This window comes from Heterocephalus glaber, unplaced genomic scaffold (genome assembly GCF_053883595.1).
Source record: "Heterocephalus glaber isolate CG9 unplaced genomic scaffold, H.glaber_assembly_v1.0 deba00000546, whole genome shotgun sequence".
Classification (NCBI taxonomy): Eukaryota; Metazoa; Chordata; class Mammalia; order Rodentia; family Bathyergidae; genus Heterocephalus; species Heterocephalus glaber.
In genome coordinates, this window is record NW_028258147.1 from 31,855,277 (window position 1) to 31,869,589 (window position 14,313).

A 14,313-nucleotide genomic window follows, 5' to 3' on the forward strand; every position below is an offset into this window, starting at 1 on the left:
GGGATGGCTAGGGGAAAGGATAGAAGGGAATGGGATTAATATGAGAAAATGGAAAAATAGGAACAAAATCTTTGTAAATAGGGAGGACTGGAGGGGTTGAAGGGAGGCCTGGGCAAGGGTGAAAAATAAGAACCAAGAGAGACTATGTAAAGGTGCAAATTTCCAATGATGAATGTCATTATATTGAATACCTAAAATGTACCAAGGATTAGAATGAATAATCGAAAATGCAAAATAGGAAGGAAAGGTCTAAAGGTGTACAGGTATTGGGAGGGGCAGGGGAAAGGAAAGAAGGGAAAGGACAAATGATGAGAAATGGAAAAAATGGAAACAAAGTCTTTGTAAATAGGGAAGGGTGGAGGGGGTGAAGGGAGGGCTAGGAATGGGGCAAAAATAAGAACCAAGATGCATTATGTAAAGGTACAATTCCCAATGAGAAATGTAATTGTGTTGTATACCTACAATGTACCAGTAAAAGAATTTAATAAAAAGAATCCCATTCCCTAAAGAATTAAGTACAAAAAGTTCACTTATAAGTTTATAGCTAAAAACTCAATGCATTTTTCTTAATACTAATAGTTTTATAAATAACCCTGAGTTGTCTATGCTAGCATCTGTCTCAAAATCTACTTAAACTATAATATATTAACATGAAACTCATAAGACAAACAAGAACTGGGAGTCCAGGGTCACAACAAACCATGTAGCAAAGGATTGTGACAGATATTTTCTTTTCTTTCTGGGGAGCAGGACTGACTATAGGTAACATTTAGTGATAGGGAAATTTTATCTCACTTCCAGTCTTTTGCACCCCACTTTACTACCCTCACCCAAATCCATTATGGTAGATTCCCACTTAAAAGTAGCCATGGTTGTGAAAAATGACTATTTCATTTCCACTCAAGATCACTGAGCACAGGATATGAATGTAACTCTTGGGAATAGGCTTGGCGAGACCCACAAGGCTGTAGCTCTTCTCCTGGAGCTGGTCTCCTCTTTACTTGACAAGACTGGCAGAAGTTTGGGATGCTCAGGATTTTGGAGTGTCAGGGAAGAATTTTGGAGGTTAGTACGGTTTGGTGCCTCTATTTCTTCTTCACCTTTAATTTTCCATAAGCAATATTGTTTCCACACCCTCTCCTATGACTGCCCTTTACTGGCTATTCTCAGTATTACAGTTTAGGGCAAGCTTTTTCCTCCTCTTGCTTGAACTCCTGCCATAGATCCCACTCTTCCATAGTTTCCTTATTACCCCTACTTTACACTTACATTGATCTGGATTTTTTTCTTCAAACACATTTACTAATCTCCATTCTGCCCCCATTACTGTTCTACATGGTAATATTCCCCTGCTTAAAAATCTTTGCAGCTTTCTTTTGTCTCTATGATATATGTAAATGAGCTCAGTTTGAGGCAGTGCACAATGTGTGTACATTTCGTATTGTACACAGTAAATATATGCAAGTTTTACTTGTCAATTTAAGTAAATAAATAAAAATATTGAGTCTTTGATGTGTTGAATATAAAATGCCATTGGCTGTATACATGGGGGTATGGTGTAGTGGATGAATAGGTAAGTCGTATATTTGAGAAAAAATACTTGGAAACCTCCAAATAGACATGTATTCGGAACTTTGAACTTGATAGGTGCATGAGATCTCCTGAGTGAGAATGGAAAGAGAGGCAATCTGAGGACTGAAACATAGAGTCACTTGAAAGCTGGGAAGATAAGGAAAAGCTGGCATACGAGACAAGGTCTTTGGGGTGAAAGAGATGGAAGGAGACCCAAATAACAGCACTGAGTGAAGAAGGTGTTTAAGTATGGGGTGGTACCCACTCCAGGCAATGTCCCTGTGGAGTTGAGGAAGATAGAGACTAAGAATTTGCTTTTGGGTCTGCGATAAGCTGGCCGTTGGGAACTTTACCAGTGGTTGATTCCTAGGGTCAAAACCCCGAGGGAGTATGCTTGACAGAGGAGAAAGAAAGTAGAAGCAGCAAGAAAAATATTTCTACTGTGACAGTATAAAAGAGGTGGGGGACTCAGACAGAGGCAGAGAAGATATGAGTGGGAGATACTACATTTTTTTCATGGTGGTGGACTGACCCGGTAGAGACAGGAAGTTAACAATATGTGTGAAAGGACAATTCTTCAGTAAGCATTACCTTCAATAGGTAGGTGGAGGGTTGGCTGCAGGTAGGACCCCTAACAATAGAAGGCAGGGTAACAGAGAGGGGTCCAGATGCTGGCAGCTTGGTATGTTTGGAGGGAAAGATAGTGGTTATGGTGTGGTGGAAATCTCCCTTTATTTTTGTCTTTTCTCTTTGGTGAAATAAGAAGCCAGTTCAGTTGAGAGTGAGAGATGGGGAAAAGCAATAGAGGTTTGAGGTGAGAGCAGAAATAGTACAACCATGATCTTAAAAAAGAAGAATTCATTTTCCTTGTGTTTTCTCCTGTTTGTTTTAAGGTCTATCTTTCCCAGTTGAGTTCCCCTCACCCAACTGCCAGAGAGACTTTTCCCAAAGAACCTTGGAAACTGTGGCTGAAGGCATCGCTTAGAAACTCTTCAGTCTTGGGCATAGGGTACCCATGTTTCCAGGCTCTTTAGGAAGCTTTGGATAATGAGACTACTCTCCATTTTTAAATTTACCCATAACCCTTCCAGATTTCTGTAGTTTAAGCTCACAATTCAGCACTCTTGCATCTGAGTCTCATTTGCAAAAATATATTTCTGTTGACATCAGATAAGGGTTGAATTGTAAAATACATCTATTTAAAGGATTAACCATGTTTCCAAAAAGCCTCTTTGTTGTGAGATTTGCCAGCCAATGGGAAATTCTAGGCTCTGGATGTTAATGTTACTACTTGTTAATGATTGAAAAAAAAAGCATATACATAAAGGACATTGTAAGTAAACATACAAATAAGAATGGAAAAACAAAGTTATGTTGCTTATTGATTAGAGGAACAGAAATTGAAAAATGATTTCTTGTTAACCAACCAAAGCATGCCTAGAAAATTATATTTCTACTACTTAATCCCAGAATGGCTTCAGGAAGTAGGTTGCATACAGAAGAAATATTTGATATATCCTAACTCTCTAAGATGTTACTATCCTGGAAAGAAGTGATGCTTATATTAAAGCATTGGAAAACTGCTAACTAATATGTGCCAGGAATTTTGAGAGGAACAGAAATCCGGTTTGAACTGGAGCAGTTAGAAAAGGCTGTCTGGAGGAGGGAGGCTTTGTACATTAAAGAACTCCTTTATTCTCTGAGTCAGCGTCTGTCTTTCAATTCCTATTGTACCAGACTTACTCTCCAGTTACTTCTATGTATGTAATCATGTCCCTTCAGTGATTCTTACTCTGACTCCTATTCAGAGCCTACTAAGTGGCTGGATGGTGTGGATACCTTGGTCAACATATGAAGTCTACCCTTGGGCAATCCCAGTGTGGTGAAGAGAGGCTGGCCTAGTATGCTTTCCTTTGCCTTTTAACAGACCTACTTCTTCTTGTGGATATATATATATATCTTAACCCTTTTCTTCCTTCAGAGAAGAATGTCTTTCCAGGTTGATCCCTAGCAGATAACTGGCATGAAATATCAACTCTGTAAGGCTCTTGGGCTGGTCCTTCAGGGGAAGGCTGAAGGGTAGCAAGGAGAGTGTGCAGGGTGTGATCATGTTGAATGTGGTCTGAGTTGTGTGTGCTAGCAGAGGTGAATTTCTTACAGAATGGTTTATATCCTGCTCCCACTGAGGAAGACCCTGATGAAGGAGAAACTTAACCTGTAGTTGATTCTGGGCCCATAGGTATAAAGGACAAGGGACAATAGCTCCTTTTCATATAGTAAATATATCAGTCACCACAGACACTCACAGATCCGGAGGGTGAGCAACACAGGCCACCACCCTGCCCCCAGTATCTTACATTCACTTGTAAGAGACTGGCAATAAAGAGATAAATAGAAAGATAGGTAATGTGGGATTCAGTGATGATTGCTATGAAGAAAAGTGAAGATGTGTGTGAGAGAGAGAGGACAGATAGGGGCACTATTTTGGATTGGATGGTCAGAGAAATCCCCTCTGATAACCTGAAATGTGAGCAGAGAGTGAAGGGAGCTGGAAAGTGGGGAGCCTGTGCTCCTGGGAAGAAAAACAAGTGACTTCTGAAGGCTGGGCACTCAGCAACTGTCCACTAACAGAAGGACAGGAGGCTGCTCTCAGAGGGTAGAGCTCAGGGTGTGGCCTGGAGGGGGCTGGATGTGGGGCTCATAGGAGCATGATGCAAAGTGGGGACTAAGGATTTCCTTCTGCCCCACGGTAGGGAGATGGGGGCTCGATAGGAGGACTGGGTTTCTTACAGAGCTCTGGCCTCTCTTACCATTTTCACACGGTCGGCAGGTCATCACTGCCTCCTGCTTGGAACCCTGTGCAAGCTCCCGTAGGGCATGTGGACCAACCTCACCCTTCAGGAAGTCCCTAGTCCTGGGAATTCCGCTCCTGCCACCTCTGCAGGTCATCTCTCCTGTGAAGCCACAGGGGTCAAGTCCCACCATCAGGGTAGCCTCTTCAGAGTCAGCCTTCTCTCCCCAGGCTGCTTGCCCCTTGCCCCTCGGGAGCCTACTCCTGCTAGCCCTAAGTCACTGACACAGAAAAACCTCCCAGGACACTGAGCTGAAAGTAGCTCCTCCCACCAATCCCTCCAGCATCGTCTGTTTCCTTCATAGCTCTTAAGGTTAAAGAGATCCCCAATTAACTGAATTATTTGTTTACTAAATCTCAGCTCTGACAGAACGAGGACTGGTCGTGTCCATTGTGCTACTCTGAGGATCTGTCAGGGTGCCTGATGTACAGAGGAGTCATACGTTAACTATCAATATCCATATATGAAAGAATACACAAGTTTGCTGGGCTCTGCACAGTGATTGGAAGTCAGGTCTGGAAGATAAACTGTATCTGTAAAGATTTCTGCTTAGCTTGGCTTATTTCTTTCTCCCTGGGTGCTCATATCATTATCTAGGGTTTGATCCATGACCCCTTTTTTGTTTCAGTCAGAACAATCTGGTTTGGACTATTTTTATTTTTAATGTCTAACCCTAGTGTATCTGAAAGAATTAATACAGACCTAGTGTGGAAGCACATGAAAAAGTAAGTTATCAGCATTGTGAAACTGTGAGATTCTGATTTTGTTTAAACAGTGCATTGTTCAGGTATTCATCAGATGACAATATGAGAAATTATTTTCCTGCCTTCGCTGTCAGGTGGTCTGATTCACTGAGCTATGGAGGGGGGAGAGGGCGTGCCTATGGGGGAGAGAATTGAACTATGAATGCACTGGTTTCTTTGGAATCAAGCAAAAAAATGAAATCTCATTTTGTGTTTATTCAGCCACTGGGAAAGAACACAGCTGTAAAAATAATAATCCATTAGAGACAGATATTTGACTTGAACACTTTCTCCCTCTGGCCTGTCCCCTTGCTTTGCCTTTTGGGGTGAGGCCATCTCCCTTGCAGAAAACAAAGTCAAGGTGCTCCCAGGTGAAAGAGAAGGAGAGCCTCCAGGAAAAGGGGGTGGGGGGGTTGGCTTTCAAAAGAGGCAGAAGTGAGTACACGGAAATCAGTCATTCAGCTATCCTATTGAAGGAACAAATACTGCTGCACTAGAAACCAGCCTGCTTTAAAATAATGAGATGCATATAGAATAAATGGCAGAGAAAAGTGGAGCCCCTGTTTCAGTGTAGACGGACAGCTGTGCAGGAAACACAGACATCCACAGCCCCACCTCTCACACCTGCACACAGAAAGATGGGGAAGACATTCAGTTTGTTCTAGGGAAAACAACACCCAAAGCCCAGAACCGTCAGGAAAGCTACACCATCTGCTTATTTCACATTTTGAAGGAAACCACTTTCATTTCTCATTAGTTTTACTGGATATTCTTTAACCTTAAACTGAAAGTTTCCTCACTGTCATGGTTTGACTCTGGTGAATCCAAGGACCTTCCTTCCTCCCCTATTTCTGTACATTACTGCACTGTATAGTATGTAGTCAGTAGCCACATATGGCTATATAAAATTCAAATTAATTAGAATTTAACACAAAAATTCATTTGTTCAAACACTACTCCCATTGCAAGTGCTCAATAGTCACAAACGTCAACTTGCCACTGTACTGAAGAGCACAGATAAGGGATGTGTCTATCCTTACTCAAAATTCTGTTAGAATAGCATGCTCTGGAGACTAAATGCACATGTTGGAATGCAGCACGGCACAAGAGAGGTTTTATGAATTTTTTAGCAAGGGAACTGTTTCTTGAATAAAATTGCATCTGGGAACTAAATATATACAAAAGATAATTGTAGAGCTTGTTATGGCTTGTGTTTAGATGTCCAGCAAAAGCCTTGTGCTTTTCCAGAGGTGGTAGAATCTAGAGTGTGTGACTGATTCATGGTGGGGCTAGGCCTATGGGAACTAGGATTAAGGGTGTGAGTGCTATCCGCCCTAAGTAGTCTGAATAAGGTAAAGGGAGCATGACCAGTGACGTTGAACATTTTTTCATGTATTTATTTGCTATTTCTACTTCTTTGTCTACCTACAATGTACCAATAAAAGAATTTAATACAAAAAAAAAAAGATAAAAGGAGCAGAAAGACACTGTGAAGGACCCTTGTTGCTTTTGCTGTCTTCTGCCACCATAAACTGTTGCCCCTCTGCCATGTGCCACCCTCCCTTGGACCCATCCAATTATGGACTGAAACCTCTACAAACTGAGAGTAAATAAACTGTTTCTCCTTTAACTTTGGATGTCAGGTATTTTGTCTCAGCAACGAGAAGAAAAGTAACTAAGACAGAGCTATTCTTGCTGAACTTGAAATGGAAACTTCTAGATACCTGGTCATTCACCACCTAGTTCTCCCTAACTCTCCTCACCAAACCTTGCAGATCCCTCCATAGCACACAGAAAAATCACTACAACAGCTGGTAGATACCATCCTTAGAGTGAGCATAACTGAGCTTAAATTTTTGCTTTTCCTCTTACTAGTTTTGTGAGTTTGGTAACTTCTGGGAATTTCTGAGAGTTGGTTTTCTTGTCTCTAACATACATCAACTATTTCAGAAGATTGTAAGAGGAACGTTAATTTTCTCATCTCTTAAACAAGGAACTGGGAGCTGCAGAACTGTATGCACACTGGCTAGCCAGCAAGCAGAGACCAGAGCTGGGACCAAACACAGCTTTTCTTAGTGCTATTCCATTCCACTGCTCTATAATTTTCTGTTCAAATTGAAAAACTTCAAGACAAACCATTTTTTTTAAACCAGCTGTTTAGATGTCACTTGTGATTTTTTAATTTATTGGATCAATATAAAGTACAGATACTTCTAAATGTATTGGAGTAGAAGCTGCTGCCCCTGAACTAGCAAACACTGTTTGAAGAAGTCAGATCTTTGCATCTTTAATACTTTTGGGTTATGCTTCATGATCTTCTCTCTGTAGTGGATGGAAAGTAAAAACAAAAAGAAAACAAAACTCCCTGACTTATCACACTTACAAGCACATTGTAGGTGTCTGATCAGTATCTCTTTTCATTTATTTTTAGGTCACAAGGATAGTTTTGAGGCTTTAAAACTAAAAGATTCCTCTTATATGGTCATTTCCAATAATATTATAGTAGTTATCATAGCAGTAGTCATCCAACTGGCAATAAGTATTCTACTTCTGTTGCTGCAAGTCTACAAACTCTACTATTTCTACAGCTCTTATTATTGTTCTATAATTAGTTGTTCTAGTGTTTGTTATGGGCTTTAGATCCATGGATGTTTAATACTTAAGTCATTCTGTGAAAAAAATAATATTGCTCTCATTCTGATGTGGTCAAGCCAGCAAGATGCTGACCTGGAATTTGACCTTAAATGCATCTGCCTGCCTCCAAAAGCTCACACTCTTGCACCTCTCTTTGTTTCTCATCTTTCTCTCACAATATGGGCACAGTCCCACAGACCCTACCTGCATAGAATATGCATTCAGAGGTGCACTAGAAAGAGCTATGCAGGAAGTTTGTCCAAAAATGGCTTGTTTCCTTTGTGTTCACTGACTCTGACTTGTCTTGAATGCTTCAAAGTTATTGTAATGTCATTTCAAAGGCAATTTAAGGAGCATCCATAGAGATAAATGGTGCCTGAAGCCTGTTGCCGAATGCATATTAACTTCTATTCACGGATTTCCTAGCAACCAGAGCCTGATGACGCACGGAGTCTGTGAGCTTGCGTTATACTCATGTAGAGAGATTGAATCACTTGGACTCTATTATTAATATTTTTAGAAAGCCTCACTAGATTAGCTGTTTGAAATGTTTTGTTATCTGAGTTACTATCAGCAGCTGGTCCCAGTCATATCTGAAGTCATGAGGACTCAGAAATTTTCACAAATGCTTCTGTGAGAGATTACTTCCAGTTTAATATTTTTGACAATTAAAGATTTAGTTGGCAAGAAGGAAGTTAAAAAGAAAAAGATTGCTTTAGAAGTTTGTGATCTTAGCAAAGTTCTCAAACTTGAGACAAACCTACGATAAATGAGCAGTTAGTTGGCACCCTGGGAAGAAGAGCAACAGGCTGGGCAAACAGGCTTTGCATCAAAGGGAGATGGTGAGACTGGAGAACATCATTTTATCAAACCCAGCTCACCAGGCAGTCTATAAAGGGAAGGCTGGAATATTCTTTATAGTAAGGTTCACTGGATATGCATAGTGCTTTACAGGCTTAGAGAATACCCATGTTTGTCCTTCATAGCTCCAAGAAGCCTATAGTTGTGCAGACTTCTTGCAGTTTTCTCCCATTTTAATTTGTACTTTTTTGGACTCACAATTCAAATGTACATGTTGTCTGCTTTAGGGATATGGGCGTGGCATGCACAAGCATCGTCTCACACACACACACACACACACACACAGGTACAGATGTAACTGACCATTTAGGTATGTCACAAATGTAGGCATCCAGATTCTAAGCTCATGTTCTTTATAGGAAGGACTTCTAGGACACTGGGACTTCTAAGAGAAGTACGTTTGGATTAGACATCCAAACAAGCATGCATATTTTAAAGTAGTTAACTTGAGATGTTGGCCACTTCACCCAATGATTCTATTTTGCTTGAAATATTCTTGAAAGTTCAGCTTTGAAGTTATCTTTAGTGGTATATTGCATTTAAAAAGCATCATTGGTAGGGAAAATTTTTCCATTGAAAATAATTATATTTGTACTCCTTGAGTGATGATTAAAACCGAATATTGATCATTCGAGTTCCTTTTCCCCACTACCAAAATTTATGAAAATGAGAACACATTTGGAGGATACTAATTTTTTTCTTTTTTCATTAAGTTTATTGGTATATTTTGGGTATATAATATGATAACATTCATCATTGGGAATTTGTATATCTTGGTTCTTATTTTTTCCCCTTCCCCTGCCCTTCCTTCAACCCCTCCACCCTTCCTTATTTACAAAGTCTTTGTTTTCATTTTTTTTCTTTTCTTATATTTTTTCCTTTCTCTTCTTTCCTTTCCCCTATCCCTCCCGTTTCCCCCTCCCCTTTAGACCTTTTCTTCCTATTTCACATTATCTATTATACATTTTGATCCTCATTTATGCTTTCAGTTTCTCACACCAGAGAAACTATTCGGTATTTACACATTTGTCCTATTTATTTCACTTAAGAGTATTGCCTCAATGCGCATCCATTTAGCTATAAATGTCTCTAGTTTCTCATTTTTTATGGCTAAGTGGTATTCCATTTTATTAAAAAAAAAAACATTTTCTTATCCAGTTCCCAGTTGATGGGCAATTGGACTGCTTCCAAGTTTCAGCTATTATAAACTGTGCCGCTATGAACACGGGTTCACATATATCACTGTGGTATGATTCCTTTAATTCTTTTGGCGGATATATCCAGCAAGAGAATAGCTGGGTCAAATGGGACCTCTAATCCTAGCTTTTTGAGGTTTCTCCATATTGATTTCCACAGTGGTTGCACCAGTCTGCATTCTCAACAACTATGGAGAAGGGTTCCTCTCTCCCCACAACCTGGAGGGTACTAATGTTGTCACAATGAGAGGATAATCTGAGAGCTCTGTGTGACCTGTGACCTTTATGTGAAATCAAGACATCAAAATAAGCGTCCTTTAAGTGGAAGTAGTCTCATACAATCTTCATAATTAAAGTAAAATATTTACAGGTAACAATGAGATACAGAAAGACAAAAATGCTTAAGACATGTACTCTCATTAGATACTTGGAACTAAAAAAAAATCAAGGAGAATATCCTATTAAAACTTTATAAAAAAGCATCTAAATTTTCTCTGTACAGCTTCCTGTTTTTCATAGGCAAGTATTGGTTACATATATGTATTCTCCATATCTTAACTATCTTCAAAACAATTGAAAGTGTCTCACAATAAAACCCTTAAGAAGAGATTTAATAAGAGTGAGAGGAAAATACTTACAATAGAAAATGTAAAAACTTTCTAGCAATCAGGGTAATCAGGAAATCATTGCAGCCTGATCTCTTAATCTGATGTGAATAAACATTTTGATTTCTCAAGAGTACCCAGAAAAAGTCTCCATGAAGGTTTCTGTGTAACTCACATCTAACCACATAATGCACAAAATTATTGCTAGGCATTTTACAAAAATAGGGCTTTAAAAAACATTGCTTCATATAAAGATCACAGATAAAGGCAAGAGCAAAGTGTTATAGCTGAATTCAATAAAGGCTGAGATGTAGGTTCTTTAGGATGGCCCTTTGTTTAGCCTTTGGGAGCATGGACCTGCCAGATGCATGTAATCATCCCAGCTGCAGCCACGATTCCTCAAAGCGTCTGGAGGCTGTGATGAACCTAGAGTGTGAGCTGCTCTCTGTCTAGTTTCCATTGCTACCACATTGGCAGCCAGATGTGCTCAAAAGAAGAGCGATAGTTGATAAAATGTGCCCCATGGAATCCCCACTGGGTCTCTTCTGGTCATGGTGGGCTATCACAGCACTTACCCTGCTTTTAGCTAGAAGGATTCCCATTGTACATATTGCTTTCCTTACTGAATCAATTTGTAAAAGACAACATTTGGAAACTACTTTTTTAGTCTGATGTCAGTAGCTCATTTGCTTTTGTTGAAGAGTTTGGAATGAAAGCTTGCTTGTTTAGAGAAATGAATAGCTCTTAGATTTTCAAACATGATAGCACTCTCTCAAATCACTGATTGTGCAGGGATTTCATTTCAGTGTTAGTTTAGCATTTTATATTAACAGCCACCTGTTGGCAAATGGAAAAGCAGTGACAATGTCCAGTGAAGTATGCCCTCACCGGTGCCACACATGGATCACAGGCTACTTTGGGAAAACAGACCTCTGAGTGTTTTCAGTGTTTCAAAAATTAATTATATTGGAATGAATGTGCCAGTTTTTCTCTAAGTGGCTAAATAATTTTAAATAAGCTGGAAATAATTTGTCTTCTTTGGGACTTTGATGCTAGTGCAAATTCATACATACATACATACATACATGCACATTTGTTTCAGGCTAAAACAAATTATCAAAGATAGCAATACTCTTTGGCAATATACCAATTCAAAGGGACTTTAAAAATCTCATGAAGGATTGATCTCAGATAGAAGGCAATTTTGGATTTGAGCCATCAGGAAGGTTATTACAGCTGTTCTTTGTCATTTTTCTTTAATGGCCTACATGGGAAGGACTGAAGGATAAAAATCTAGGGGATGGAGTGGAGATAGGCTGATGGCAAAGGAAACTTGACCAGCATTTGTCAGCCACAAGTGATCAAAGAAATCAGGAGAAAGCAATCAAACTCAAGGTTTCTTGATTTCTAAAATTTACCCAGACCTTTTGAAAAAATTTTCTGTTTCAAAAAATTCTTAAGAAGTACTCAGAACTTCATGGAATCTGAGATCACATAAATCTACCTATTCTCTTTCTTTTTTGTTAAATATAACACCATTATTTGAATAAATTGGTTGTTTTATAATTTCTATCCTCTAATCTTTGTTTTGTTCACATATTGAAATTATTCACTTGTCTTAGCTTGTGAAATTCTGGAATGGAAAGTTCTTTAAAAATTATAAAGCAAAGGATGTAACTGAAAAATCTAGTACAAATTGCTGTGTTTTTATGTCTGTAATCCCTATTACTCTATTAAAAAGTTGTAATTAAATTATTGCTATACTTTTCTTATTTTCACCTTATTTCGTATATCTCCATGAATCATTATGGTTCACACATGTTTGATTTAAAAATTTATGTAGTATGCTCAAATTAACAAATCTTATTTTCTTAGATTTCATAAGATTTTCTAAAAATGAAGCTTAAATGGTAATATTCATAAAGAGCTAGAACTATATATTTCATAGTAAATGTTATATAAACTTTTGTTAAATAAACTATTTGTTGAAAATTTTTGTTGTTTAATATATTTGTATGATTAATTGTACTTCATTGTCTTTATATAGTAACTTTAAAATACACATTCTAGCTATTTTCCTTAGGATAAGATTCCTCAAACAGACATAAGCCTCTGGTTGTTTAATACTTTCTGTTTTGCATTGTTTTCTAATTAATAGTAAATATGTAGATTATATTAGTAATGTCCTTGTTTCTTCATATTTTCAACAACTCAGGTTTTATAATTTTTACTTATCTTTCTACTTATCAGTTGTATTTCACGACTACGATGCAAAATGTAGGACATGCAACTTCTCTAACAGATTCACTTGGGAAGCTTGTTAAAAATGTCAGAATCCTGTCTTTTTTCCAAATCTACTAAAGAATGCCTTGAGATAGCATCTGCAAATCTCTACATAGAATAAGCTTTCAGGGTAATTCTTAAGCACTCTGAAGGTTCAGAACTACTGCCTTATAATCATCTTAATTTGTTTTCCTTTAAAAGGAGGAAAGCTTAGCACAGGAAAGCTTGGTACTTTAGGGAACTGGCAGCTTTCCACTATAGTAAACAAATCCTTCAAATTCTTTATTCCTCTACCCATGTCCCTTTGTATTCCTCTGATCTAAGATGGTATGGGGAATTATCTCTATAGCTAATTTGTTGATTGTGATTTTATATATCTATATGTAGATATAGATTGTAAGAGGGCCAGATAATACAGAAATTCAAATCTTAATATTTTAGGAATATACACATCACACTGATGTCTGACTTAGATAATTATAGAGAATAAATTAACCAAAAAACTTGTTATATTTTTATAAGGTTAATTTGGGAAACCCAGACTAATATGTAGAATTAAACTAAAATAAAGACAGTGAGAAAATGACAAACTATTATTTCCAAACTGTAAAAACAGGATATTTGCTGTCAAAATCAAGAAAAAAAGGGGCTTTATTTAGTTAGGATTCTTCAAGAGGCTATTTTGAAAAATGAGATTAGATCATGGAGGAAAAAAAATGGGCATTTACATTTCCCTCGTCCTTGCTAACTAGAGAATCACACATGGAGTGAACCTGACATTTCAATACCTTTATGGACAGACACTGTGCTGTAAGCTTCCAGTTTCTCCATTCAATTTTCACAACAAATTGTTGAGGAAGCAATAATAGCATGCTTATTTCTAGGCACAAAATCAGAATGATTTGGGAGTTGCCATCCATATAAAGAGATACTTATCTCAATCCTTGAGCCTGACCCTCAGAGCTTTTAAAATACTTTCAGTTCTCCACTATATTCCCCATCCTGTGAGTCTTCATGCTTTTCATCTTTTAAGATTATCAGTATTACTAATGACTGGAGTGTGTGTCTGTGCATGTGTGCATATGCGTGTGTGTTCTTGTGTTCATTCTGGATATATGTTTATTTTGTAGCCTAACTTTTCATCAATATCTTTTGACCTCATTGACTATTATCCACACACCATTTTAATAGGTTCATTGTATCATTATATTCCCATGCATGAACAGTAATTTGTTCAAGAGAATTTTATGTGTAGAGTCAATTGAAATTCAGTGGGAAAATATTTTTATGAATGAGACTTAAGAATTTCTTTTTCTGAACTCATGGCCTCTACCCTATCTAGGTGTGACTGGAGACTAATCAGATATAAATTTGAGGAATACAATATAGTCCATCACAGTGTGATCATGCACTCAATGGCATGAAAATTAACCATATGATCATACATTTACTATTCTTTTTCAAACCTTAGGAAGTCAATTGTCTTCTATATTTATACCTTACACTTTTATGTATTTAATTTTTTATTGTGCTATCTCTGAGAGATTTGAACAAAAACTTCATTTAT